The sequence below is a fragment of the Mus caroli genome, unplaced genomic scaffold (genome assembly GCF_978045245.1).
Source record: "Mus caroli unplaced genomic scaffold, Mus_caroli_1 scaffold_2, whole genome shotgun sequence".
Classification (NCBI taxonomy): Eukaryota; Metazoa; Chordata; class Mammalia; order Rodentia; family Muridae; genus Mus; species Mus caroli.
In genome coordinates, this window is record NW_028227257.1 from 177724668 (window position 1) to 177751848 (window position 27181).

Sequence of the window (27181 nt, forward strand, 5' to 3'; positions counted from 1 at the left end):
GGCCAGGTATGTCATTTGCTCCATAACTGCCAAATGCAATTTTGTTCCTTAAGAGAAGAAAATGCCAAATTAACAGGCAATTACAGAGCAGTCACCATGACAATAGGGAAGGTGTTTTGGGTGAGGTGAGGGGGATAGTGTAAGCTCTCCAATGCAAGGTGCCTGACAAAAGCAACTCCATCCCAACAAGGAAGGCAAGGCTGCAGGTGTGACTCCCAGGTGGCTGGAGTACAGGAGCTCGCTCACAACTTGACAGGTCGGTCACAGAGAGCAAAGGATTCTGGTACTCAGCTGCTTTTTGATTTTTTTTTTTCTCTTTTTATTCAGTCCAGGGCCCTAGCCATGAGATGGTGGCCCAATGGTCAAGAGTGAGTTTTGTCTCTCAGTTCAACCTCTCTGGAAACACATCCAGAAATATACCTGATTCCAAATTCAGTCAAGCAGACGAGGAAGATTAGTCAACGCAGAGAGCCTAATTCACATGTAGTGAATTTGATCAGTAACCTGGTGGCCAGATTATGATTTGATTACATTAGAAATATGATTTGGTGTTGGGGCAGGGATGGAATAGGGTTAGGGGATGGTGGTGGGGTTGTGACTGTAGTTAGGGTAACATTCTGGTTGGGATTGTTGTAGGGGTAGGGGCCGGGGAGTAAGTAGTAGCCACAGAACCAGAATTCTGTCAGAGGCAGCATGATGTTAAGAAGCCTAGAATGGGAGAGAATATGGACACTATGGAAACATCTGCCATGCACGGAGCTGGAGGATGAGTGTGGTCAAGGGGAGAGCAGTGGGAGCTACAGTCAGGAGCAGAGGATGTGAGGATGGCTAAAGTACTCACAAAACTGCAAGGAGACCCAGAACTCTGTCTCCAAATCAAGTTTGTCTTACGAGGTGTAGAATCGAGGAGAGTCTGGGAAAGGGCGGGATCCAGCTTGCAAACACTTGAGGCCCAGCCTCTGATCACAAAGATGAACTTGGAAAAGGGTAAAGTGATACTAAACCATAGGCTGCCTGTCTTCATCGTGTTTCTCCTCAGCAATCCGTAGAGAAATACAGGAGACAGGCTCGTCAAATGTGAAGATTCCAAAGAGGACCGGGTGGTAGCTTTAGAATGTAGAAGTTGGGATTCATGTGGGGTTTTTTGGTTCATTTTTTGGTTTTGTTTGCTTGTTCGTTTGGGGGAGGGTTGTGGTTGTTGTTGGTGTTTTCTGTTTTGTTTTAGTTTTTGCTTTTTTTTTTTTCTGGTTTGGGGCCAAAAGCAGTACATCTGGAATAAGGAAATTAGAAGGCATTTTGCACTCCACTATAGTCAAAGCATTTCTTGAAATCTGTGTCTAATTCTAGGTTTGATATTTTATGAAAGAAAAAAAAAAGAAACAACAACAACAACAAAAAAAAAGAAATTTGGGGTAGCTAAGAAAGGGTAACCGATCCCGAGACTAACCCTTCCAAGGACTGTTGGGAAAGAATGTACACAAAGCATCAGTCACAGGCTACGGGGAGGATGAGCATGTAATCTACCGGATTCCTATGCTGCATTGCTGCATTCCTGCATGCACAAGGAGTCTCTGTCCACTGCAGGCGGAAAACAGACATGCAGAAGAGCTGTCCTCAGCACAGAAGGAGAGACATTCCTAACTTGATATGCAGAAAGAGAAAGGAGAACTGTTTCTTTGGTAGGCAAAACATACAATCAGTGGATAGAAGTCCCAAAAGATACATTCAAATTCATTAAAGGACAACTCGATAAACAGACATCATTGCTCAAAATGGAATGGGTTATGCTGTAGTTACAAGTGACCAGGAGAGACAGAGGCAGGAAGGTTGTAGAACAGCCCGCTAAGCCCAGGGAAGGTGACACAGAAGGGCTCTGAGTCATCCCCTCTCTCCTCTCTGATAATCTGTGATGGACAAGACGTGAGCATTTGTGCACAGGTATGAGCAAGTGTTTCAAGAAAATGTGTTCATTTTAGTAGGTGATATATGAATCCATTTTCCTGTAACAATGCTACATCCATTTGGGTGAGACAGAGCATTGATTTTCTGTGCAAGAAGGCTTTCAGAAAATGGTACACGAAACTAACAAGCATGAACACACATTTTCCCTTTTCCTGTGTAATGTTGTGGAGACTTAGCAGAGTGCTCGCCTAACATATATGACCACAGGACTGCATGCTCTGGCCATGGTGGTATGTGTTTGCAACCCTGGCTCCTGAAAAGTGGACACAGACTAATCAGAAGTGGAAGGCCATCACAGTGAGTTCAAGACTAGCCTAGGCTACCTAAGACCCTAGCTCACAAAATAAAAAATAAAATAATGTGACCGGGAATATGGCTAGGTAGTAGAACACCTGTTTAGCATGCAAAGAGCCCTTAGTTAGTCTACAGGACCAAAAGTGAATGAATGGAGAATGAATGAACAAACAAACAAATAAAAATTTTAAAAGCTGTTTCATTGGGGCTGGAGAGATGGCTCAGTGGTTAAGAGCACTGACTGCTCTTCTGGAGTTCCTGAGTTCAATTCTCAGCAACTACATGGTGGCTCAACCATCTGTAATGGGATCTGATGCCCTCCTCTTCTGGTGTGACTGAAGACAGGGACAGTGTACTCACATAAATAAAATAAATAAATCTTTTTTTAAAAAAAAAGCTGTTTCATTGTTTTACTTATGTGTTGAACAATTGCTGATGTCTGAGTGCCGTAGTCCTGTGTTCAATAGCCACAATTCCTAATGACATCTTTTTGGTCATAGGACTGTACTCCAATATCTAAGCCAATCATTCATTTTTTGTTTACACTTAAACTTACATTTGGCTATATTGTTATTTTGGTTTTATCGTACTGCACTATTTACAACTGTGGATCTCATAAAACAACAGGTTTTCATGGTTGTATTGTAAATATTTTATTGACATTTAGATGACAGCATGTGTGTGCCTGTAATAAAATATAACTGCCATTATAGATAGGCACTCAGTACATATTTTTGCATAGCAGTTATAAATATATTTAGATTGTATATATCTTTTTATGTTGATTCAATGGCAATTGGCAGAAGGGGATTTATAGCATGGGACCTGCATTCATTGAGATAGACTTGAATTTTCCTTTTCTAAGGAAATGGATCCTTGAACTCAGGTTTGAGAACACCTGTGCTCTTTGCAGCCCACATGATTTCATGTTAAGATCTGCATATCAAACACCTCTCACAAGCCCCTGTCTTTGAATAATTGGTTCCCAGCTTGTGTGCTGACTCAGTGGGTTGTGGTGCCTTTAGGGAGTGGGACCTAGCTAGAGTAAGTGGCTCACCGATGAGTGGGCCAGGGTCGGGTGGCTATAGCCTTGTCCACGTCCTGCTGAGCTCTCTGTTTCCTGGTCCACACAAAGAGAAAAAGCCATCTGTGCCATAGACATTACAGGGCTGCCATGATAGACTGCACTTCCTGATATTCCCTTCAGCTGTCCATGCCAGGTGTCCCATGGCACCAGTGAGAACAGTATCTAACATTGGACATTAGCATTGGCTGCCATTCATGGCCGTGGCACAGCTTGCAATGTGGGTAAGATGGTTTGGAGAGGCTTTTCTTCCTGAAGCGGCCTTCTTTATATACTATACCCGTCATGTCCCGACTCAAGGGCGGCGGGGAAACAAGATTCTAGAACAGCTGTAAGCTTTGTAAATTCCACATTGGGGCCTTAGTGGCTCTTTAAAAAAATGTCAAGGGCTTGCCATGAGCCACCAGGCCACCTGTGCTGGCAGAACCCACTCTAGAGGCAGGCATATGACACCTCAGCCAGTCCTGACTAAGGAGGCTCCATGCAGGGCAACCGAGAGCTTGGGGATGAAGCACGCTACCTGCATGGGTAACTTGAGCATGGGTAACCTGAGCAATGCTTAACTTTGGGTTAACTTTCCAGTGTTCCAGAACCCCGAAGCACCCCTCCTAGGGGGGGTTCCAGGGCTCCAACTCCAGAAGTTAGAAAGCCAGCCCCCAGTAAAAACTACAAGGAGAATTTGGGAAGGCATGGTGCTTACATCAAAGGAGTTTTGACAGCTACTCTGACATCTGCACAGGGCAGTCCATCTGGACCAGAGCCTGCCGCTTGGGTGTTTACATAACTGAGTTCTTTGGAACGGATTCCACTAGAATGCCATTGGCAGGGGCTTCTTGCTTTCACTGAGCTGTGCTGGCAGATTTCCTCCTCCATTCATCTTCGGGGAGGTTTCCTTGCTGGCTGCCTGCCCTGTGCAGCACCCTACACCAGACCTGCTTCTGGGCTCCTGACTGGGTCTCAGCAGCTCTAGAGAGGTGAAAGTTCCAGAGATATCCCACCATTACTCAAAGTCATTTAGCAGTGGGAATAATGAATCAGGCTGAGAGAGAGAGAGAGAGAGAGAGAGAGAGAGAGAGAGAGAGAGAGAGAGCGGTTCTCACTAGAAGATCTACAGGCTCCAGGTGGGACTGCTGTTACTGGAAATAAAGCAGAGTCTTCAACAGCAATGGTCCCATCAAACGGGAGTGCTTAAACTGTGTAGGGAGCATAGCATTAGGGTACAGTTACAGAAATACAGACATTATATTGTATCTGTTATTCAAATCAAAAATTCTAATTGGACACTGAACAGTTTCTAAAAGCTTCCCGCAGGAGGTAATTATGATGCTGATGACTTGTAGAAAAAGAGGCTGAGTTACCCCACTGTTTGGGTAACTGTTTGTGCAAGGAGAGACAAAAGATGGGGTTTCCCCCAGATCAGAGCTGTTTAACTTATGACAAGGTGTCTGATCTTTTGCTGCTTTTTGATTTAAAAGAGTTTACCATGCATGCCACTCAGAGGGTTTGGATATCCAAACACTGTGCTCTTGAGAACGACCTAGAAAAGAGGCTGGAATTTGTCAGTGATATCAGGAGGGCCAGAATTTTCAGCCAGGACAAACATGGGTGGCAGGATAGTGACTTCAGTTTCACTTATTTCCTAGTGCCTAGCACAGAACTTAAAACACAAAAGATTCTCAACTAAGATGACAGATTAAGGGGAACAGCCAGAAGAGCGAGAGGAGACAAGAGAAGGTAATAAATAAAAAGAGAAAATTTAAAAATTAGATTAGAAATATGAAGCTGATTTTCCAGCCCCCCTCTGTGTGTGTGTGTGTGTGTGTGTGCATGTGTGTGTGTTCATGTGTGTGTGTGTGTGTGTGTGTGTGTGTGTGTGTGTGTGTGTGATACATGCACATGCCATGAAGCATTCATGGATGGCTGGGGGCATCTTTCGTGACTTAGGTTTTTCCTTCCACTGCAGGAATTCCAGGATCAAACCCAGCTTGCCAGGCTTGGAAGCCAAGCGCCTTTATCATCTGAGTAATCTCCCTGGCCCCAGGCTGCAGTTCTTGATGGGGTGATGGTTTCATGGGCACAGATACAAGCCAAACTTTCCACAAAGAGTTCAAATTCAGCCTGTACCTCACGGTGCAACCTTGTCTCTGAAAAAAAAGATGATGTGCCCAAACATCCAACAGTATAGTTTACATTTGTACATTAAATTTGCACAATAGAAGTCAACATCATCATCATCATCATCATCATCATCATCATATGTCAACAGATCCAGAAGACTTGGGTGTTAAGAGATAAGCCTTTTGCATGCCAAAAAAAAAAAAAAAAGAAGACCACCAGACAGGTGAGGCTTAGTGTATGCAATAGCACATCTCAATAGAGTGCTATGTCCTTTGGAAAATTAACTTGCTTTTCAAATAATATGCTTTCCCCCAAAACACAGTCATATTCAGGAGAATTGGGCTGTTGAGTTATATAGTGTAGACCCCTTTCTTCTTCTTTAGACAAGACTTTGTTATATAGCCCAAAGCAGCTTGTAACACTTTAATGTAGCCCAGTTGGGCCTTGAAACATGATCTTTCAAATACAGATGTGTACCACCTGACATTTTAACATTGTCTAAACATGGATAAATCCCAGATAAAATCACACATAACACCACTCCCTCAGCATATCCACTCTGTTAAATGACATAAGTGTTGCAGATCCCAAGAGGAACCCAGGGTCTAAGGCCTCCCTGTACCAAGTCTTTCCTCACAGATATGGGCAACTCCATCATCCACATCTGGTTTTTGCTCCCAAATCTTGGACTCGCTTTTATCTTCGAATCCCACAGGTAGCCTGCTGGAAAATCCTGTGTTGCCCAGTGGTGATGCCACCCAGAGTGTGGTCTCACTCACTCGGTTTCCGTAACAGCCATCTGGCTGCACACTTGCATTCACTTCCACCCCTGCAGTCTTACCCTAGAAATACCCAAACCAGTCCCATGCAGCCTCTTGGTGGGACAGCCCCCACCCCCAATTCTGCCTTGCTCTGCAGTGTGGGTCCTATCCACGCCCATGTGACCTCCACTGTCCATCTGTTCTCCTCTGCCACCCTCAGTCTCTTGCTGTTCTCTGAGGTCACACTTCTGCCTCCATTTATCCTGCCTGGGGCCTCACCAGTCGAGGGAAGAGCTCTACCACTTTCCAGCCCTGACTCTTTGTGTTAACTGCAATGTAAGGATGTGGACGATGGCTCAGTTGGTAAAATATTTGCCATGCAAATCCAGAGCCCAGCACACATGAAACAGTCCTCAGAAGCAGTGATGTGCCCAGTAGGCGTTCAGCCTAGCCAAACTGATGAACTCTAGGCTCAGTAAGAGATGGAAAGTGATGACAGAGGAAGACACTTGATGCTGACCTCAGGTGTCCATGCAAACATGCACATGCATGCAATGCACAGCCCGTCCCGACACACACAACGTGTGCATATCCACATATCCACAGATGGACACTACACAAACTACTACAAATAAAGTGATGCCTTCTTCACACTTCCCTCCAACTGCTTTATTCGTCTCCATGGCAGTTTCCACCCTCAGCATCCTAATAATTTATTCATTGATTATGTTTATTGCTTGCCTCTTCTTTGGCTATAAGCTCCTCCAGGACAAGTGTGTTCTTACTAACACCCTACTGAAATGCGTTGGGTCTGTGTTGGGTCTCCGTATGCATGTGCTTACATGTGCACATGCATCTGTATATGTGCACACACACACCTGTACACACACACATCTGTACACAAACACACCAGTACACACACACACACACATCTGTACACAACAAAAAGCTGTGACCTAGAGGGTCAGGAAGTACTACTGAAGGCTACAGCCAAAGAATGAACAATATGTTTCAGCCACAGGATTAAGTCCAAGGTCAGAGGAAAGACTCTGTGTGTGTGTGTGTGTGTGTGTGTGTGTGTAAGACAATGGAAGAAAGGAAGTTTAAGAAATAATACGCTGCTGGAGTATGTGAAGGGCCTTTTGTTTTATGCTGAGGAGCTCGGTCTACAGGGAACGCAGATGAGGAAGGGGACAAGGAACAGAGGAGAGGGTGTGCTTGAGAGTGTTTATGAGTGGAGCTGGGGCCAGAGAATGGTGAATGGATGGATTGTAGTGGTTTTACAATGACTCAGGAGAGGGGAGATCCTGAGACAAGATTGTGGGAGCAGACACCTTGCTTGAAGAGACTGACAAATGGTAGATCTGGTTTTGGAAACAGTAAGTGTAAGAAGCTCAGTGCAGGGGGCGGGGGGGCTGAGGCGAGACTCTGCAACTGAGAGGAAGTGGGGAGGCAGACTGGTGAGTCAGCCCTCACAGGACAATGATTTTAAAGCCTCAGGAGGAAGAGGAAGAGGAGTGATTAGAAAACCACAGGTGGCGCTCCCAGTAAGAAAGAGAAAGGCAGCAGAGATCTTTTGAACTCTGGGACATCATCTGAGGGTTCGGGAAAAGAACATGGAGAAATGGACAGGACCGAGAAGCAGCCATGATGAAGCTGGTGTGACAGACAGGTGACCCCACGTAAGAGGATCAGAGGAGAAGGCAGGAGACACTGGCCTGGCAATTGGCATCTTCACCTTCCAGCTAACCCTGCAGACCACAGGACCCTGGGTGCTTCATGCCTCCTTTCCTATGCATTAGCATGCAGCCATTTTCCTCAGTATAAAACCCAAACCATCGCCATGCAAAGCCTACAGCTCAGAATCTTCCCACTGAGTTTTTGCTCCTCCTCTTGGAGTGTGGTCATTTCTACTGGCAAGACAAAAACACTCCAGCTACACAAGAAACAAAGGACTGTGCTTTGGGTATTATTCTCTGAATAGTTGGCTATCTTTCCAAGTTGGAAGTCGTAGAACTCAGCATTAAAAGAGTTTGGAATCTCTATTGACTAAGCTACAGCCTTGGGAACGGGAAGGGACACAAACCAAATTGCTGCGGACTACAAAAACCATGTTTTCCACAATAAAGAAAGGAAGGAACCACACACAAATACCAGCTTATAATTTCTCTGTGAAATAACAGACATGTTCCACCCTGTCTAGGCAAAAAGATAGCCATAGGTTATCCCTCAAATATAACCTAGTCTTGGAAGCAAGCAGATAGAATGTTCTATAAATACTTTCTGTTTATGCATGTTAACACTTTTAGCCTATGCGTCTAGTCAGTCCGTCACCAGGAAGCCTGGCATCGCTTGTGATTCGTTTTACTGGCCAAGTGTGCAGATCATCTAAGTTGGCATATTAATTTCTCATTTTGCAGGGATAGTATCCTGGGATCTTCAGTGTGATTGGGGCAATTTGGGGATGGGGCTCCAAAAAGCATCCTGCATTTTCAGGCTGTAATACAGTTTCTACTATTAATGCAGTGGATTAATTATTAACGGTTTATTCATTAACTGTTGAAGTGCCTGTTTGTTTGTTTATTTGTTTGCTTACTATGAATGTGGGTACACATGTGCTATGCGGGGGTCAGGGGACAACTTAGGGGAGTCAGTTCTCGTTCTCTACCACCTTTGAGTCCTGAGGGTCAAACTCTGGACATTGGACACGAAGGGCCCTCACCTGCTGATTCATCTGAAGCCTGTAACAGGAGTTTTCCCTTTCGATGCTAAGTAGCAGTTAACATTACTAGACAATATGATCTTCATCAGTTTCAATTTTACTCTACTCTAGAAGGCCTGTGAGCTTTCTGATCATTTTTGAGAACTGGAGAATTTTAGAAAGGTAAGGGGCTGCAACCCACTAGCACAAAGCCCGAATCTTTCCTCTCTTCCTTCTTCCTCCATTTTAATGCCTCTTAATGTACTGAGACCCAGACACAGCCTCAGGCTTTCTCATTATCTCCCAGTTATTCTCCCTCACGCCCCCATTACATCACTGGGCACCCCCATTCCCATTAACTACCTTCTTTATATATATATATAAACGTTTCCCTGTTTCCAGTAATGATGATGGCTAGGGTCATGTGTTTTCCTGCACGAGCTCTCTCTGAAAGGCTGGGGTGACTTTTACAAATATGTCAGCTAATGTTTGTCCCCATTGTCATCCTTTCCATGACATTTCAGCATTATAAAGGAAAATGTATGACTTATTTTATGTCTACATTTCTTCTTAAACCCCTAACATGTTCTAAGTCTCTGCAGAGTTAGTATTGTTGATCCTTCCAATGTCAGGAGAGCAGATCAGAGACAAAATTTCTTATTGAAAAAAATTAACATTCTATCTATCTACCTATCTACCCATCCATCCATCCATCCATGCATGTGGGAGGGCCACACACTCTGCTATGGCATGTATGTGAAGGTCAGCAGTCTCCTGGAAGCTGGTGCTCTCTTCCAGCTTGCACCCCAGAGATGAAACTCAGGCTATCACGATTGATGGCAAGCACCTCTACCCACTGACCCACCTCATGGACCCCTCGTGTCTTTTGCTAAACATCTTGTGCAACCTCTTGCATCTCAGGTGCTTCGTGGCTGTTCTCTCATGCAAGCCTCTGAATGTGACTTTGCTTACTGAAGCTAAGAGAGATTTAGAAGCTCACTACAGGTCTTACAGTCAGAAGGTGGAAGACCCAGAGAAGATGCCACAGTGTACACTGTGTTTGTCACACTCTGATGCATCGTGTAAATACCTGCCACAAGGCAGGGATGTTTGCCTTGGTCCAGTAGGCAAGGCTCCTCAATGTGAATATCTCCTCACTGATAAAAGTGATCTCTACAGTTCTTTCATTGCTATAATGCTCTCTCCCCAAAATGTTCAATCACATGCAGATATATTATGCAGGCTGCCCCGAGCTCTGGGTGCACCCTGAGGCCCTCACAGTCATAGCTGTGGCTCTTAACATCGTCTGTCGCCTTCTGCACATGTCTCCACACTCTTGCCAAGTCTTGCAGGCTACATCTGTGCCACTGGTCACTCTATAGTTCTTCTGTTACCAAACACTCAACGGACCCAATAAAAGGGGATTGAGAAGGCAGAACACTGCCTCACATTGTGCTCAGCTCTGAGTCTGCTTCGTGTCCTCATCACCTCCCCCCTCTCTGCTTTCTCTCTCTGAGCAACACAGAAATAAATATTGGATATTTACTGGGGGGTAGTCAGAGGCAGCCAGGAAGTGGGCAAGCCAGCCCTGAGTTACCCAGCTTATGTAGGTGTGTCACTCAGATCCAGATAGCTCTGCACTATTTGGGTCCCTAGTTTGGATTCGTCACTTTACAGGCATGTGGGGAGAGCGTTAATTGTGCGTTTTACGATTATGAATGGCACAGCCTGGAGATGCTCCCATTCTGATTTCCATTTGCCGCCATACAGCATCAATTTAACTCCCCATTACACATCTTTTTTTTTCATGCATTCCTCATTCAATAGGGACAAAGAAAGGCAAGGACATCGACAGATCAGGCAAATTTTGGTAGAAATGGTGGGGAGCAGGCATGAGGTTATAGGGGAAATGTTAGCTGATTCAAGTGGGAAATTATTGCTCAAAGAAAGTGGCATGGCTCTTGCCTGTAAGCCTAGCATTGGGGAAGCTGAGACGGGGGGTTATGAGTATGAGGTCACCGCAGGCTACATAGCAAGTCCAAGGCCAATCTGGGCTACAGAATGAGACCCTGTTCCAAAAACAAAAACTTATTGTTTGAAGGCTTAGTATATTGCATCACAATAATGACTCCTGGTCATGACATCAGGTCTCTAATGAAGCCTCTGTAGATCAATGTTGGAGCATGGTTTCAAGCTCTGCTTGTTCAAGAACCTATAAAGTTCCCATTGGCAGCAGTGGGTCACATGTACTCAATGTTAAATGGACAAAAGTATGCAGGAGAGGCCAGTCCTGTTTGGTAACGGACATGAGTTCAAGTCCCAGAGCCTGCATTAAAAAAAAAAAAAAAAAGCCTGGCAAGACTGCATGCCCTTGTATTCTCAGGGCCAGAAAGACAGAGACATGGAAGGATCCCTGAGGCTCACTGACCAGGCTACTTTAGCCTACCTAAAGATTCAAGAACACTAAGATACATCTTATCCAAAAGAAAGTGAATGGACCCTGAGAAATGGTGAGAGGATGTCTTCTGGCCCACACATGCACATGTATCAGTGCCCACACCTACCCTCCCTCCCCAAGTATGCAAGAACCATGCACTGGCAAATACATATGTAAACAGGCACAAGAAGGAACATGCAGATGTGCCCAGAGTTAAACCAGAGGCTATGATATACCTGCCAATGCTTCTGACTGTGGACAACAAATTTTTGCTCCTGTTATATCATGAACACCTGGAATACCATTTTCAATAAAAATCCAGAAAAGACTGCCTAGGAGAGAAATGACACTTCCCTCCAGAGAGATCCTATGCTCGATGGCTCTGACACAGAGCCAGCTTCCATGCCTGCGGGGAGCTTACACATGCAGTTCAAACTGAGACCACCAGCTCATCTGTTTTTTTGTTGGACTATTTGGTGGTAATAAGGCCATTGGTAACTCAGGACCCATTACCCTGTAACTCATCACCAACTGTAGCTTGAATCCTTAAGCAGGAATTTCTATTTTCAAGGTAAGGATTTCTTCGGAGAGTGGGGTACCTAGTTTCTACCAATACCCTTAAGAATCAGAAAGAAGGCATATAGCCACTGGCGTCTAGAATTAGCATCATGGAATTTGATAACCACTGAACATCAGTTCTGCTCATTTTCTGTAAAAGATGACCTATATCGGTAGGTCTAGAACAATGTTTCTGATAGTGGACCTGGCTCCCTTTAAGAGCAGGCTTGTAAAAGATATGCTCAGCCTAGGGATGGAAAAAGGGGTGGCCAAGGAGAGAATTGGCGAATTCAGTTGCTGGAAAGAGTGGTGTGACAAGCTGTGTTCTCATTGATTCTGTCCAAACAAGCAGTGGAGTTACCTGGCCTTCCTGTGGAATACTGACGCTGCAGCCCACAGCTCTCACAGACACTACTGCACCAGTTCTTAACTGGTATTCTTAAAGAGAGCTATTCTGGGAAAGACAAAACCAGAAGTGGACAACATTCTCAATGTGCTTTCTTCTAAATGGGGCTAGAATGAATGCTGGAGTAACACTCAAATCTCTCCCTTCCCCAGCAAGCTGGATTTTAGGAGCCCCTTTCTCCAGGTTCCCTAGGACTCTACGATGTTGCCCAGGGTAGAGAGGTTTCTAGAGCATTCTACAGTTGGTTCCCCCCCTCGCTGTTCATGCTGCAGGCCTCTCTTTACAGAGATGTCCAGAATCTCCTTTTGTTCCTCTTTATTATACCTCTAGAGTAGTACACAGCACAGGACCAGATATGAGCAAGGTAGAGATGGATGGATCCAGGAGATATCCTTAGGGATATCACAGGCAATATAGGCCCGAGTTGTCTACAAGCCTGGTAAGGTAGGGAAGCCAGTCCCTCTTTTTCCTTCAGTACAAACAAAATAGTGTATAGGATATAGGCTCAATAGGCCCTTCTATAAGGCCCCAGAAGTCACCTCCAATTGAGATGCTTGGAGAGTTCTCAAGGAGACACAAAGCGGGGGTTTCTAGAACAAGTTTTACTAGCATATCTGATAATAGTAAGAAGAAAGGAAGAAACCAAGAGAAAGGACTGAAGAATGAGGAAAGAAAAGGATTATTCAGGGCTAGTGGTGAATGCCTACAATCCCTGCTACTCTGGTAGCTGACGCAGGAGGACCACAAGTTCGAGGTCTGCCTGCCTGCCTTAAACAGAGGGTTTAAAGCAGCTCCAGCAACCTGGTAAGACCTTACTTCTAGATAAAAACCTTAAAGGGCCAGGTGTCTGTAGCTAAGTTCCCTAGAATCCCTACGGCTGTGTAATCTAGCATGCAAGATGTCTGGGTTTAATGCGTAATACTAAAGGGAGGAAGGGGGAGGGGCAGGGGGAGGGGGACAGAAAGAGACAGAGACAGAAGAGAGACAGAGAGACTTAAAAAGCTGGCGATGAACTCAGACTCAGACTTTCTGATGCTGTGTACGGCATGTTTTAAGATAACTTCCTAAGCTAGTTAACTGTTAACATGTGTATGTCTCAATTCAACCTACAAAACTAGAATTTTCTCCAGAACAAAGCTGTTGTGCTTTAATCTTTAAAGTGTAAATTCCTGATCTCAGGCACCCAGTGAGTATTAGTTTAAATGCAATAAGGGTAAGTGTAGAGTTGTAAATGATAAGAATATGATTTTCGAGATATCTGGGAAAAGAGGTCATTAGCATAAACAATGTGAGCACAAGTTCAGCAATTAGAAAGCAAAATTAGTCACAGTCTTTGGGGAGGTCTAACCGCCAGCCCACAATTACCTAAAGACAAAAGCCACCCAGCCCAGCTCCTTAATAGACTTCTTGACAGTTTCAGTTCTTCTTACTTCCTATCATAGAACAATGGCAACATTTCTCTCTCTCAGACCAAGGTTGACTCAAGAGAATTCTCCTCCACTACACTTGCCTACCTACCATTCTGCGTGCTTTCCCAAAGCTCCAGGACCCAGACAATGCCTCATCTCTTATCTTGGCCTTGGGCTCTAACTTTGCTGGGACAATTAAATCACTACTGTACACATCTGGTATACAAATCTCATGGATTAAGAAACCAGAAACTTGCTGAACCTCAAGGGGACTCAGTTTCCCCAATGGCAAAATCATACTAATGGCACTAGCCACCTGCTGGGCTACCAGGGGACTTGTCAAGATGTCTAAAATTACGGAGGCCCAGGGCCATAAAAAGAAGTCTTATTAAGCAAATTAGTTCGGGACAAAAACTAAAAGAATAGAGCAACAGTGGTGACAGCTCATAGTTGGTTCAAACAAAAGAGAGTGGAGAATTTCCCCAATCCTCATGTCTATTAAAACAATTCTCTCATAATTCAAGAAGACTTAACTTAAAAATAAATAAATAAATATAATATTATCTCTACTCACATTAGCCCTCACTTCTTGGCAACTTCTCTAGAGGCAACTTTATGTTCCTTGACTAGACCCTACAGCATCATTTCAAACCATGTCCAAATATTACCTCCAATTAAAGTAAATGGAAGAGGCTTTGTGACGTCTAAACATGAAATGCGGTCCAATCTAATCGCCACAGGATTATTATTCCTGTTGTGCTTGGGAAAACTTCGCTGGCAAGAGATTGGATCACTTAGTCTACAGAAGACAATGCACAAGTTAGCCTGTCTCCTGAACTCAAGGTTGTGAGAGACAAGTAACACTGTAGAGCATTAAAAACAGACTTTCTGCTGCTCTGAGACTCTGATTTTTAGGGGCCAAAAGCTATGAATGAGCTTAATGCAATTTAAAGACCAGAAACAACAAACAATGAAATGTTCTCCAGGCCCCAGCACTCTGTTGCATGTTTTGATGCAGACATGCATATCCTGGTTCATGAAGTCTAAGGGATGCAGATTTGCAGCCAGCTCTAAAGGTACTTTCCCCAGAGCCTGTGGTGGCCGCCTTTTATGAACTCTGCAGTTTGTCCTGGGATTTTTTGACTGGTGCTTTCCCACACATCAATCAAAAGGTTTAGGGAAAGGCTGAGGCTAGCCCGTGCTGAGTTGGGGGTAGAGGGAGTGGAACCATCCTGCAGTTAAACGCAGCCATCAATCCAGCAGGGACCATCCTATATTTAGAAATGTGCCTGTCTAGGTTCTCTGAGCATCCCTCTCATCAGGTTCCGGGAGGATTCCAACTGAAAGGAGTCAGGAGCAGCAGCAGCAGCAGCGGCCTCTGTTGGGATGTTCCATTCATAGGGGAGGCAACGCCTGGTCCATTCATGGTGGGGTCAGGGAGTCCTTTCCAGGCATTGGAGCTCAGCGCTCAGCAAGCTACGCTTCCCAGAGAGCTGGCACTGCTGCATCATTCAAAATGAGGATGTCTATTAAGGAGCCACGGTTAGAGCTATTATTAGAACAGCCATCCCTTGGAAATTTAGCAAAATTTGTCTGAATTGACTGAGCAGTTACTCTGCTAACAAGCAAGGGACCAGAGAAAGGCAGTGAGTTACTGGTTACACACAGGCAGCCCACACGCCTTTCAAAGAGCCGCGCTGGAGAGACCTTCCTAAAACCCAATGTACACCAACATCTGGGCAGCTGCCTGCAGTACAGACGCACCTCATTTAGCCATTTTTTTAAAGAAGCGGGTACAAACGGGGGTCCCCTACTCTTCTCCCCTCACCAGTTCCCATTTTCTCTGCATCAAACTCGGCAGCCAGCTGGAAAGGAAAAGCCGGTTCCTCTCATCAAGCTCCCGCAGCTGAGGCTGCCCGGCCTCCGGCCACCTTGTGAAGAGCCTTCTCCGGCACCCAAACGACTGTACACGGGGGCTGGGGGTTAAAAACCCAACCAGCTAAGACTATAGAAACCTTTTATTTCTCCATGTGAAATTCAGAGTGTGGGTTGTGATGCCAAAGGAACGTGTGTGTGTGTGTGTGTGTGTGTGTGTGTGTGTGTGTGTGTGTGTGTAGGGGGAAGGGCTGGTAGAAGGTAGCATCGTTTTTGCCCCACGTGGGGCTTGCATTTTAAAAATGTAACAGACGCGAAATGAAAGCCCCCAAGCCCCCAGAAAAGAAGTGGCAGGTTCCTGCTGCCCAGCCCAGCCCCGAAAATGGTTCAGAAGTACAGCATCATCAATCGCTTCCCCGCCACCGCGACCGGGAAACAAAGACACGTTACCTTTTATTTTTTGTGCTCTTCTAAAGGAGCCGAGGAACTTCGGATTCTAAGAGGCTAGTCCACGGAAATCAGCTTCCCATTCGTCCCGGGCGCAGGCCCTTGGCCTACCAGGCGGCCTGGGGAGCCCGGCGCCGCCTCCGCCTCCTCCGCGGCGCCCACAGCCGCCCCGCCGGTGCTGGCGCGCCCGTCCCCGTCCCCGCCCCCGCCGCCACCCCAGTCCCCGCCGCGCCCGCCACGGGGCTCCGTCAGCCCATCGCCCGCTCGCGCCGCTGCTCACGCCGAGCCTGGCCCAGCGCCAGGGCGCACGGCCACCAGCCCGCCCCTTTCCCGCGCGGAGACCCGCTGCCCGCGGTGCCCGCTCCTCCGCATGGTGCCGCGCACCGGAGCCTGGCGGGGTGGCCGCTCCACCGCTTGCGAAGCAGGGATTGAGCGCGGGCCCGCTGGAGGGGCCTCCTTTCGCCACTGGATCCCAGGACAACAATGAGATCTTCTGCCTCCCTAGCGCCCAATCCGGCCAAGGACACCCCAAGTCACCCCCCTGAGCTGCCTCTGGCTTCTTTCCCAGTGCTCCTAGCCGCACCCGCAAGCTACGCAAAGTTAGCTCGGAGACCAGAGAGGCTGCGCTCATCTGAAGCGCTTAAGGAGATGCTAAGGAGGATGATTGTGATCTGGAGGACTCCCCTTTTCATTACCAGACACCCAAACCCACCCAGCCCCAGCCCATGCCGCAAGCCCCTCTCCTACCCTGCGAGCCAGAGAATGCAGATCCGATGGCTGGAGGCGCAACTCCCCCCCCCCCCCCTCGATCTAGTCCAATTGTCTTGAATGTTAATCTCCCCTTAACTCCGGGAGAATGGAGGTTGCTATAAGATAACCCAGTCATAGGGCTATTGTCAAGGATTCTCTATGTCCCTAGGAGAGGGAGACTTCCATTGCAAGAGACCTGGGGGAGGCAAAGGAACCAGCCGGGCTCCCTTTCAAAAACAGGCAAGAAAAGAACTCACAAGAACAATAACTCAATTCACATTGTGTGTTTAAATGTTTACTGCCTGATGAGCTCAAATTGCTGTAGACACATTTTCCCCCCATGAATTGTCAAAACACGGTTGATAAAATAAAATAAAAGTAGTGGGGCACAAGCATCCACTTAGCAAAATAATACTTGTCTAAATCTCTGTTCAAAACCTGGCCATCTCTTTGGTTTTCAAAATGCATCCATCAACCCTCCAGGTCAGAGGTGAGGTTTCATCTTACCCTAGCAAAAGGGAGTCACTTCACCACCGTGATTGCCAGGCTACCCCGGCAGTGAAGACTCACAAACTTTTATCAAGAAAACAAATCCTTGCATTTATGTGGAGGATGACACCTAGGCATTGTTGGTGCTAGGCCAAAGCTCCACCTCTGAGCTACAGGCTCTAGCTCACATCCAATGGTCTCTTCCTTCTTCTAGATTCTCTTCCAAGGACCGCTGTGAGAATCTCTGACAGTTCAGAGGTCTCACACCCAACAAGAGAGAAATACTTTGCAAGTACTGTTGGGGTGGCTGATGGGTGAGTGTTTAAGGATCTGCACTAAGGGCCACCAGTCTCATTTCAGGCTGATATGATCATGAAGGAATGTGAAACTGGGTTTGAATCAGATTTTTGCTCTGGAAAAAAAAATGGTTCTAAACGAATACAAAGCCCAACTCTTTGACAATGAGGCTGGGGCCACTTTCCTCTGCTGGTACTGTCAGAAGCAGTTTTATTTCTTGACATACACACGCACATGCAAACACACGGGCACACACACACTTTATTTCTTATAGTTCAGAGGACTGAACTCACACATGCTAGGGGAAATACTGAGTTGCCATTTCCAGTTCCAGCCTGTTTTGACTGCAAAGCTGAGCTGATGTTCAGTCCTGTAATGCTTCTTTTCCATATACTCTCTTCGGGTCCTTAGCTGAGACCCCTGCTGCTTTGTCACCTTGGCTGTTGAGACTGCAATGCCATGGGAAGTCCCATCCATCGGGAAATCCTCTTCCAGGTTTGTTCCTGGACAGGGGTGGCCTTACAGTCACCCCCAAGCCTCAAGCAGGGACAGGGGATCCCCTCTCCTTTCTTCTTTCTTTACATTCATGGATCGATCACTAGCCTAAAGAAATGAATTCCACTCAGAAGTTCCTAGAGAGTGGCTTGGGGAGATGGCTCAGCTGGTAAGGCGCTGATCATCGTGTAAGCATTTGGCTCTGAGTTTGGGATCTACTTTAAAACCTGAGTTCAGATTCCCAGTGAGAAGAAAGCCAGGCGGTGGTGCAGTGAGTGCACAGTTGTAAAAAAAAAAAAAATGTGGTAAAGAATGATTAAGGAAGACTCCTGAAGTTGCCTTTGGTCCTTGCAGATAGACAGACAGACAGACACAGAGGGGGAGGGGGAGGGGAGGGGGAGGGAGAGGGGGAGTGAGAGACTGACCTCTAACTGTGTCTGGCGTGCAATGAGTTACCACTGACTGTAGATGTTGTAAAGAAAGAGCCACGCATCCCCTGCTTTTTAAACATTAGCCACACAAGCTGGAGCAGTTCTTCCAAAAGTCAGATTCGATCCTATAACTTCTCTGCATCTTTCCAGGCTCCTACTCATAAACACTATGCTTATTCAGGTGAGTCTGGGAACCAGACCCTTTGGAAGCATCAATCCCACCAGGGTACCAGCCACCCATCTATTCCACACCTTCATAACGGTCTCCCAGGTCCCCATATATACCAGGTGCTCATTCAACTCCTTGTTACCCAGCAGCCAAGACGGTAGAAGCTACTTGGGTTATATCACTGCTCTGTTAGAGGCTGTGGTGGCTTCTCATTGCCTCCCACTATCCTGTGGGTCCATCTCACGTTTATCTTCACTGTCTCCTTTCTGCACTGGGACCACTCTGAGCTTTCCTTCACTTTTCTATCCCCTGCCACAATCCAGGCCTATTCTATGTACTGTGTAGCTAGATCCTTGTTATCATTCAGGTTTGGGTTCCACACATTGAGAGTGGCCTCTTCTGGGTTCCATATATGGAGCATAGCCTCTTCTGGAACTCTTACAACCACATCTGTTTCCCGCTTAGTACTTGTGGGATCCCAGAGTATACCTCAATTGAAACGTATTTCTTTGGTATATTTTGAAATGGCAATTAGGGAAAATGGGGATAATCTGAAACGCTGCTCATTTGTGAATGAAATGTGTACAAGTGCACATTAGTTAGGTAGATAGCTTATGCCAGAGAACTATAGCTTGACTAGGAGATCACAGTAAAAAACAAACAAACAAACAAACAAACAAATGCCTCAGAGATCTCTCCTGATAAAACACAAGCCATTCTGCCACTGAGACCGAAGAACATAGCTGCATAGCAGAACAGCCTCTCCCACCCCCATGACCCATCGGTTCAAATGTTTGAATGCCTAGTCATCAGGAAGTGGCACTATTTGAGAAGGATCAGGAGGTGTGGCCTTGCTGGAGGAAGTGTCACTGGGGGTTGGGCTTTGTGGTTTGAAGAAGCCCATATCCTCTCCCCTCTCCCCTCTCCCCTCTCCCCTCTCCCCTCTCCCCTCTCCCCTCTCCCCTCTCCCCTCTCCCCTCTCCCCTCTCCCCTCTCCCCTCTCCCCTCTCCCCTCTCCCCTCTCCCCTCTCCCCTCTCCCCTCTCCTCTCTCCCTCCCTCCTCCCCTTGGCCTACAAATTGGCTCTCAACTACTGCTCCAATGCCATGCATGCCACCATGTCCCCTGCCATGATGATAATGGACCAGGACCCTAAATCTGTAATCAAGCCCCCAGTGAAACGTTTCTTTCCTAGAGCTGCCTTGGCCATGGTTCTTCATAGCAACACCAGGCAAAGCTGATGACCTGAGTTCAGGTACCATGAACTCCACATAAAAAGCTGTACATGGCAATGACGTGTATCTGTCATCCAGGACTCCTACAGCAAGATGGGAAGCAGAGATCAGAGAACTGGTATTCTGACCACAGACCGGCACACTCTACACAGCAAGAAACAGTAAGAGAGACACTACCTCAAAACAAGGGTGAAAGGGGAGAATCAATCCTCCAAAACTGTTTCCATCTGACCCCCACATGATGTCATTGACCATGTGCCCTGCCTCTCCCACTGAAGTTAGTAACTGCTGTTAGAGCTGAAGAAGGTAGTTGTAATCTACCTAGACTAGTGCTAAGAACATTGCAAAGATTTGCTAATCAGCACAAGATTCCTGTAAGTGGAGACGAGTTCATTCCTAGTCTGAGATGCAGAGTGAGTCTTAAAGCATTAAGGATCTTGCTTGGTGTCTTTGTTCACTGCACTGGAACCCAGAGTCGCCTTTTAGAGACTTGGAGCTCTTATTGTTCGATGTTGCAGTCCCCTCTAAATGTACTTGAATATGCTATCAGACTCAGTGGGTGCGGCCACAGATTTCTCCTCTTTGCATTGCAAAGTGTGGGCAGAAGCTAACTAAGATAGGAGGCAGTGATGGCTTTGGGAGACTCTCTACATATCTGCCCCCTGTGGCTGTGCTTCCACTTGCTTCCCAGCTGGCACTGTTTGGGGGATAACCTTCAGTTTTATATTCTCTATTCCTAACAAACATACTTTCATATTTCTACCATGTTGTAAGGATGGAGAGAAAGCTCTCAGGAGCAGGGTAAAACGCTGGGCAGGTTTCATATGAACGCTGTTATATTTTCCTACCCAGTCCTTATTTCTCCTCATTTCAAAAGCAATGAAGAGGCAATTATGGGTCACTTGTATAAAACATTAAGAATTCCATCTTGGTGTTGGAGAGATGCCTCAGCAGTTAAGAGTGCTGAATGCTCTTCTGGAGGACCCAGGTTCAATCCCCAGCAACCATACGGCAGCTCACAACTGTCTGTAACTCCAGCTCCAGGGGATCCTACACTGTCACACAAATAAAACTGCAAACAAGACCAATGCACATAAAATAAAAAGAAAGAAATGAATCATTAAAGAAAGAATTCTACCTCCTCTTATAGCTTGGGATAAAGTACTTAGAATTCTGGTCCCTGGTGTACATAAGACATAATCATCCACCAGCTGTGTTTTATTTCACTAGTTTATAAAATGATGATGTAATTTTATAATAGTGAAGTTTTTATATGTGTGTGTCTGGTGCATGTGTACATCTCTGTGTGTGTGTGTGTGTGTGTGTGTGTGTGTGTGTGTGTGTGTGTGTGTGAAAGAGAGAGAGAGAGAGACAAAGAGAGACATACGACAGAGAGACAGACAGAGAGCGAGAGAGACTAGTATAAGCAAGAGAGCCTATGTCTGTATGGAGTGTAGAGTTTGACTATGTTGGGTGTCTTCCTTTATCACATACACACACACACACACACACACACACACACACACACACCATTTTTTTGAGACAGGGTCTCTCATTGAACCTGGGGCAAAGCAATTGTCTAGAATGGCTGCCCTGAAGTGTGTATCTTCAACCCTCTCCCATGCTAAGAGCACACATGTATATTACCATGCCTAGTCTTTTTACCTGGGTGCTGGGGATCTGAATGCAGGTCCGCATGCGAGTGGCAAACGCTTTGTCAACTGAACTGTCTCTTCAGCCCAATAGCTATGTTTTTATAAATTTGTGTTCTCGTGACATTAGTTGCTTAGTATTTTTCTGGTTGGGAATCATGGATTAGGTGGCCTCCATCCAGGACAACATAAATCCAAGGCAAGTCTTTCAGAAACAGACAAGAATCAACCAAAGCCTCCCAAGCTAATTGATGTAAGGTTGAGCCCCCAGGGAATAGTTGTATTGTGGCAAGTGCCACGGTCTGAAATTAACTCCCACTAAAAGTGTTCTCAAGTACCTAAGCTTGGTTTTTAGGACCATTCTCTCTGTTTATTCCCTCTGAAATATATATTAACGTGAATAGTTAATGCTTGCCCAGTGCTAGGTGCTCATTACGGGCTTTCAATATAACAACTCATTATATATAATAACTCATTTAACTGTCTCAATAGCCCTTTGATATGGGCACCACTATTACCACCACTTATACGTAATAGGATGTATCATGTGTAGAGGTTTGATTAGCTACCCCCAGTCTTACAGAGGGTGACAGCAATGTCACTGAACTAAGGCAGTCTGCTGCCAGAGCTATCCCTCAGCTATGTCCCTTTCATTGGCCACATGTTTGGGAATGTCTTCCTTCTAGTGTCTGCTCTAGTGACCTCCCAGTCAAGTAGAACTTACTGATTTTGTTATTGAATGCCTTGCTACAATAGGCAGCAAAGGCAGAGACATTTGTGAAACTGAATGGATGAGATTATCAGCAAGAATCCCTTACTTAGCTATAACTTCTGACGTTGCACAGATGATGTATTAATCAACTCAAATCTTAAGCTGGCAACCAAACTCTATTGAGATGCTTGGGGGTAGCGGAGGTGGAAATATTGGGGATACTGAGGGAGATGTGGCGATGTGTGTTGAATATGATCAAGATACAGTATTGATTTGTTTATTGGTTTTTTGAGACAGTATTTATATGTATTAACTTGGCCAAGCTAAACAAAAAGTTGAGAACAATTGATGAAGAGATCTGATGTTGATTTCTGGTCTCCACATACATACCTCACACTCACGAGGGCACACCACACACACACACACACACACACACACACTACCTCTCAGGAAATGCATCTCTGTGGAGGTCCCTGTTACTTCTTCCCTTTCTATATCACGTTGTATGTGTGGGCACCGGCTAGAGAGCTTCCCTTTCAGTGCTGTCCAGGTGCCCAGTCACTCCTTAGTGGCAACCCAGAGCCTCCTCACCCCGGGAAGCCCCTTTTCTGTGCTCCCCACCCTCTCTCCTCTTAACCATAAGCACCTTCTCGGCTATCTGAGTTCTATTCTTTGTTGGGAATGTCTTGTGGGTAGGAATTTCCATAGTGCTCTGTTTTTATTTTAAGAAATATATTGTATCCTGAGTCATGAAACTGTGTTACTTTGTATATTGTGCATTTAATTTTGTTTTATTGCTTTATGAGGGGGGGCAAAGGCTGAGGTTTTTTTTTATAATTAGACCCAATAGATTTTTATAATTAAATCTATCCAGTTAATGAGAGGGGGGGAGAGGGAAGGAGAGGGGGAGGGAAAGGGAAAAGGAGGGAGAGGGAGAGGGAGAGGGAGAGGGAGAGGGAGAGGGAGAGGGAGAGGGAGAGGGAGAGGGAGAGGGAGAGGGAGAGGGAGAGGGAGAGGGAGAGGGAGAGGGAGAGGGAGAGGGAGAGGGAGAGGGAGAGGGAGAGGGAGAGGGAGAGGGAGAGGGAGAGGGAGAGGGAGAGGGAGGAGAGGGAGAGGGAGAGGGAGAGGGAGAGGGAGAGGGAGAGGGAGAGGGAGAGGGAGAGGGAGAGGGAGAGGGAGAGGGAGAGGGAGAGGGAGAGGGAGAGGGAGAGGGAGAGGGAGAGGGAGCTGTCTGGGATGGCAGGAAATAGCCTTGACCTGTGTTTACATGAAACTTCGTGTAGTGAAAGTTGTAGGTCCACTTAACATAACTGAACTGGGGCAGCTACAAGCCTGACACTGGGTGCTATCTCTTTCAGGGGTACCTGGGATAGACTTTGTAGCGGCTCAACAAAAACTCTTCCTGGGCCTGGACGGATAGCTCAGTGTTTAAGGATGCATACTGCTGTAGCAGAGACTGGAGTCAGGTTCTCAGCACCCAGGTCAGGTGGCTAACAACCACTGGTAACCCCAGCTCCAGGGTGTCTGATATATCCTCTGCTGGCATCTGTGGTCACTGCAAGCATGTGCACACAACAACACACAGACATACACAGAATTGAAAAGAAAAAGGAATCTTTTAAAAAGCCTTCCTAATGGAGGACGTACACTTCTGTTTTGAAACACATCTTCAAGACCCCATTAGCACTATGAATTCTTTACTGCTTGGTTTTGGACATCTGAGCTTTTCTTGCATGTACTATTATTATTTGTTGACTGGTGTTTTGGGAAGTCTTTACAGGCCATTTCTTAAAAAAAAAAAAAAAAAAAAAGGTTGAGTCCTCAGTGGAATAGGAAATTCGCAGTGAGACAAGGAAAGTCCCCTGGGGATAAATCATCAGAGGAGACTTTCTGTGCTCTTTATAAAGAAAATTCCCTCCGGAGGGAGGGGAATCTTTGCTAGCTATGCATCTGAAAGAGGATTTACACCCACAATATATAAAGAACTAAATAAAAAGTCAAACAACAAGAGATCACATAAGGCAATCCATAAATGGGCCAATGAAAGGAGCAGAAAGTTCTCAATAGATGACATACATATGACAAAAGCCATGGACACATGCTCAGCCTCACTAGTCATCAGAGATGCAATTCCAAAGTATGCTGAGATTTCATCTCTTCCCAGTGGGAGTGGCAGTTGTTAAGAAAATAAGTAACAACAAATGCTGGCAAAGGCTGTGGGCAAAAGGAACACTCATAGACAGTGCTGCTGAAATATAAATTGGTCCAGGCACTACGGAAGTCAGTGTGGAGGAGTCCCAGATAGATGGATAGATACATGACAGACAGGCAGACAGACAGACAGACATAGGTGATGGGTGGGTGGATAGATGGGTAGACAGACAAGTAGACAGACAGACAGACAGACAGACAGACAGACAGACAGAGAGACAAACGGGGTGATGAGCTGTCTCAGCAGTTAATGACATTTGCTGCCAAGCCTGATTTTCCCAGTTTGGTCCTTGGCACTCACATAGAAGAAGGAAAGCATCTCTTCTTGGGTGTTGTCCTCTGACCTCTGCGTGTACACCATGGCAAAAGCCCACCCTCACACATATAATACATAAACAACCAGACATGAGATATTTGACAAAACACAACAGAACCAGATCTACTGTTTGGCCCAGCTCCACCACTCCTGGGCATCTACCGAAAAGACTCAGAATGAACACAGCACAGAGACCTCTGCACATCAGCGTCTGCTGCAGTACTGCTCACAGGAGCTAAGCTTTGGAACCAGGCTAGGTGTCCACCAACAGAGGATGGATCAAGGCAATGGCATGTATGCATGTGCTGGATTCTTTTCAGCCATTAAGAAGAAAGAAATTTTGCCATTTTTAGGAAAACAAATGCAACCGGAGGTAATCACACTAAGTGGATCAAGCTCATCTCAGAATGACAAATATTTTAATTTTCTTATCACTTGTGATTCTTAGATTTTATTTAGGTACAGAAAGTCGTATACAGCAGATATGACATGAAAACAGAAGAGAGACTGTCATAGGGGACAGCAGGGACTGAGAGGGAGGTGAGAAAAGGGGGAGCCAGGACATGGGGGAGTGGATGTGTTCAATGTAGAATACATGTTTGTGTGAACTTAAAAAAATTTTAAATTATGATAAAAATTTCTAAAGGGAGAAACAAACAGAAGGAATGAGGTGGTGGGGGAGAAGCAAAGGAAGAAAGAAGAAGAAAGAAAAGTTTCTAGGAGGTGGTTATAGCCTTAACTGTGAGTGACGTCCAACACTGCCATGATGGTATCTACCACTTACAAGTGGCCCGAGGCACACTGTGCACTTTACCTGAATCTTCACTGCAGTCACACACAGAATTATCACTTCCCACTGCTCAGAACCAAAAACCCAAGCTCTGAAAGATTTGGCAATTTGCCAAAACCCCACACCTACAAAGAGGTGGGTTGATCTCAGAGTCTCCAGGAGTGCTCCATGCCCGGGTGCTCTCTCCGTTTCAGTGTCTTGGTGTCTATAAGAGAGATGTGGGCCAGCCACAACTGTGCAGTGAGGACACTCGCTGGTGTTTGGGGGTGGGGTCTTAGGAACGGTTGGGAAGCAGGAAGCAGGAAGCCGGAAGCTGGCGGATAAAGCTGGATGACAGCCAGGCTACACCTTGGGGAAGTGCTGCAGATTCCTGGAGGTGGTCCTCACTGTTATGGTTTGAATCTGAAATTTCCTGAGGCTCCTGATTTAAACGCTCAGTCTATATCTAGCTTGTGGTGCTATTCTGAAGGCTGTGGAACCTTAAGAGATGGAGCCTGGCCAGCAGAACTAGGTTACTAGAGCTGAACATTTGAAAATCATATTTGCTTCTGGTTTCTACCTGCTTTCTCTGCTTTCTTCAGGATTGCCCCAGTGAGAGCAAGCTGTTGCTGCAGGTTCTCTCCACCAGGGACGGAGGTATTCCTGCCACAACAGCTTCCCTACCATGATGGCTGGAGACCTCCAGAAAGCATAAGCCAAAATAAGTCCTTTACCCCTAAGCCTAAAGTCAGTCTGTCACCGTCACATGAATGGACAGTGACACATTCAATGACAGTGTTACGGTTGTCCCTGAAGGCCTTAAGGTCTTAAGATTTAGTTGTAAGAAAAATAGGCAGAGACTAGATCATGAGGTTGGGACCTCAGTCCACTGATGGATTCATAAACTTGTGATATTTTTGGGAAATGTCAGAAGCTGGGAGGCGGGGCCCAGCAAGAGGAAGCGGGCAACTGGGGTGAGTGTCCTAGCAGGAAGGACCTATCTTACGGAGGCCCTTTCCTCCTGGCTGCCACGTGGTGAAAGACTTCAGTGTGCCATTCCTTCCTTTTTCTCCAGAAGATTCTGCCTTACCAAGAGCTTACGGGAGACGGGGCTGAAGTGGCTGAAATCTCTCAAACTGTGAGGCAAGATCAGTTTTCTTCCTGTTGTTTCTCTCAGGTGTTTTGTGGTACTAATAAAAAGCCAATTAACACATGGATGGGCTGAGATGAAGCTGGCCAACACCTTCTGAATTCATTGTAGCATGGCATAATTTTTGCTGTATATTAATTTTGACATAAATGTTTATTATCAAGGAACTTGCAAACAAAGTAAGCATCACACACCAAAATTAACCAGATTCGAAGTCTGTACATCTCAGGGAACTCTGTCTGTACACTTAGAGGTTTGAAAGACTCATAGCTTGTTTTGATTTTTGACAGAATCTTAGTGGTTATTGCATCTAATTCCATGTCTCTTCCTGCAGGGCTTCCCTTGCTTAGCAAGCTGATGCTGGTATCATAATCTACTCGCTAGACCAGCTGTTCTCAACCTGGGGGTCTTGACTCCTCTGGGGGGGGGTCATGACCTTTTCACGGGGATTGCC

At 46.0% G+C, this 27181-nt stretch overlaps 1 protein-coding gene across 4 annotated transcripts in view; it reads right to left on the reverse strand.

Moving 5' to 3' along the window:
* Positions 1-27181, reverse strand: part of Frmd4a (FERM domain containing 4A) — a 600187-nt gene that overhangs the window by 198038 nt on the left and 374968 nt on the right. The window contains exon 1 of one of the 4 annotated variants that reach the window (XM_029471440.2): positions 16056-16234. The exons of the other annotated variants lie outside the window; for them this stretch is intronic. The gene's annotated coding sequence lies outside the window, so the exon portion shown is untranslated. Of the gene's footprint in view, positions 1-16055; positions 16235-27181 lie in introns of those variants that run through there. 4 annotated transcript variants of the gene reach the window in all.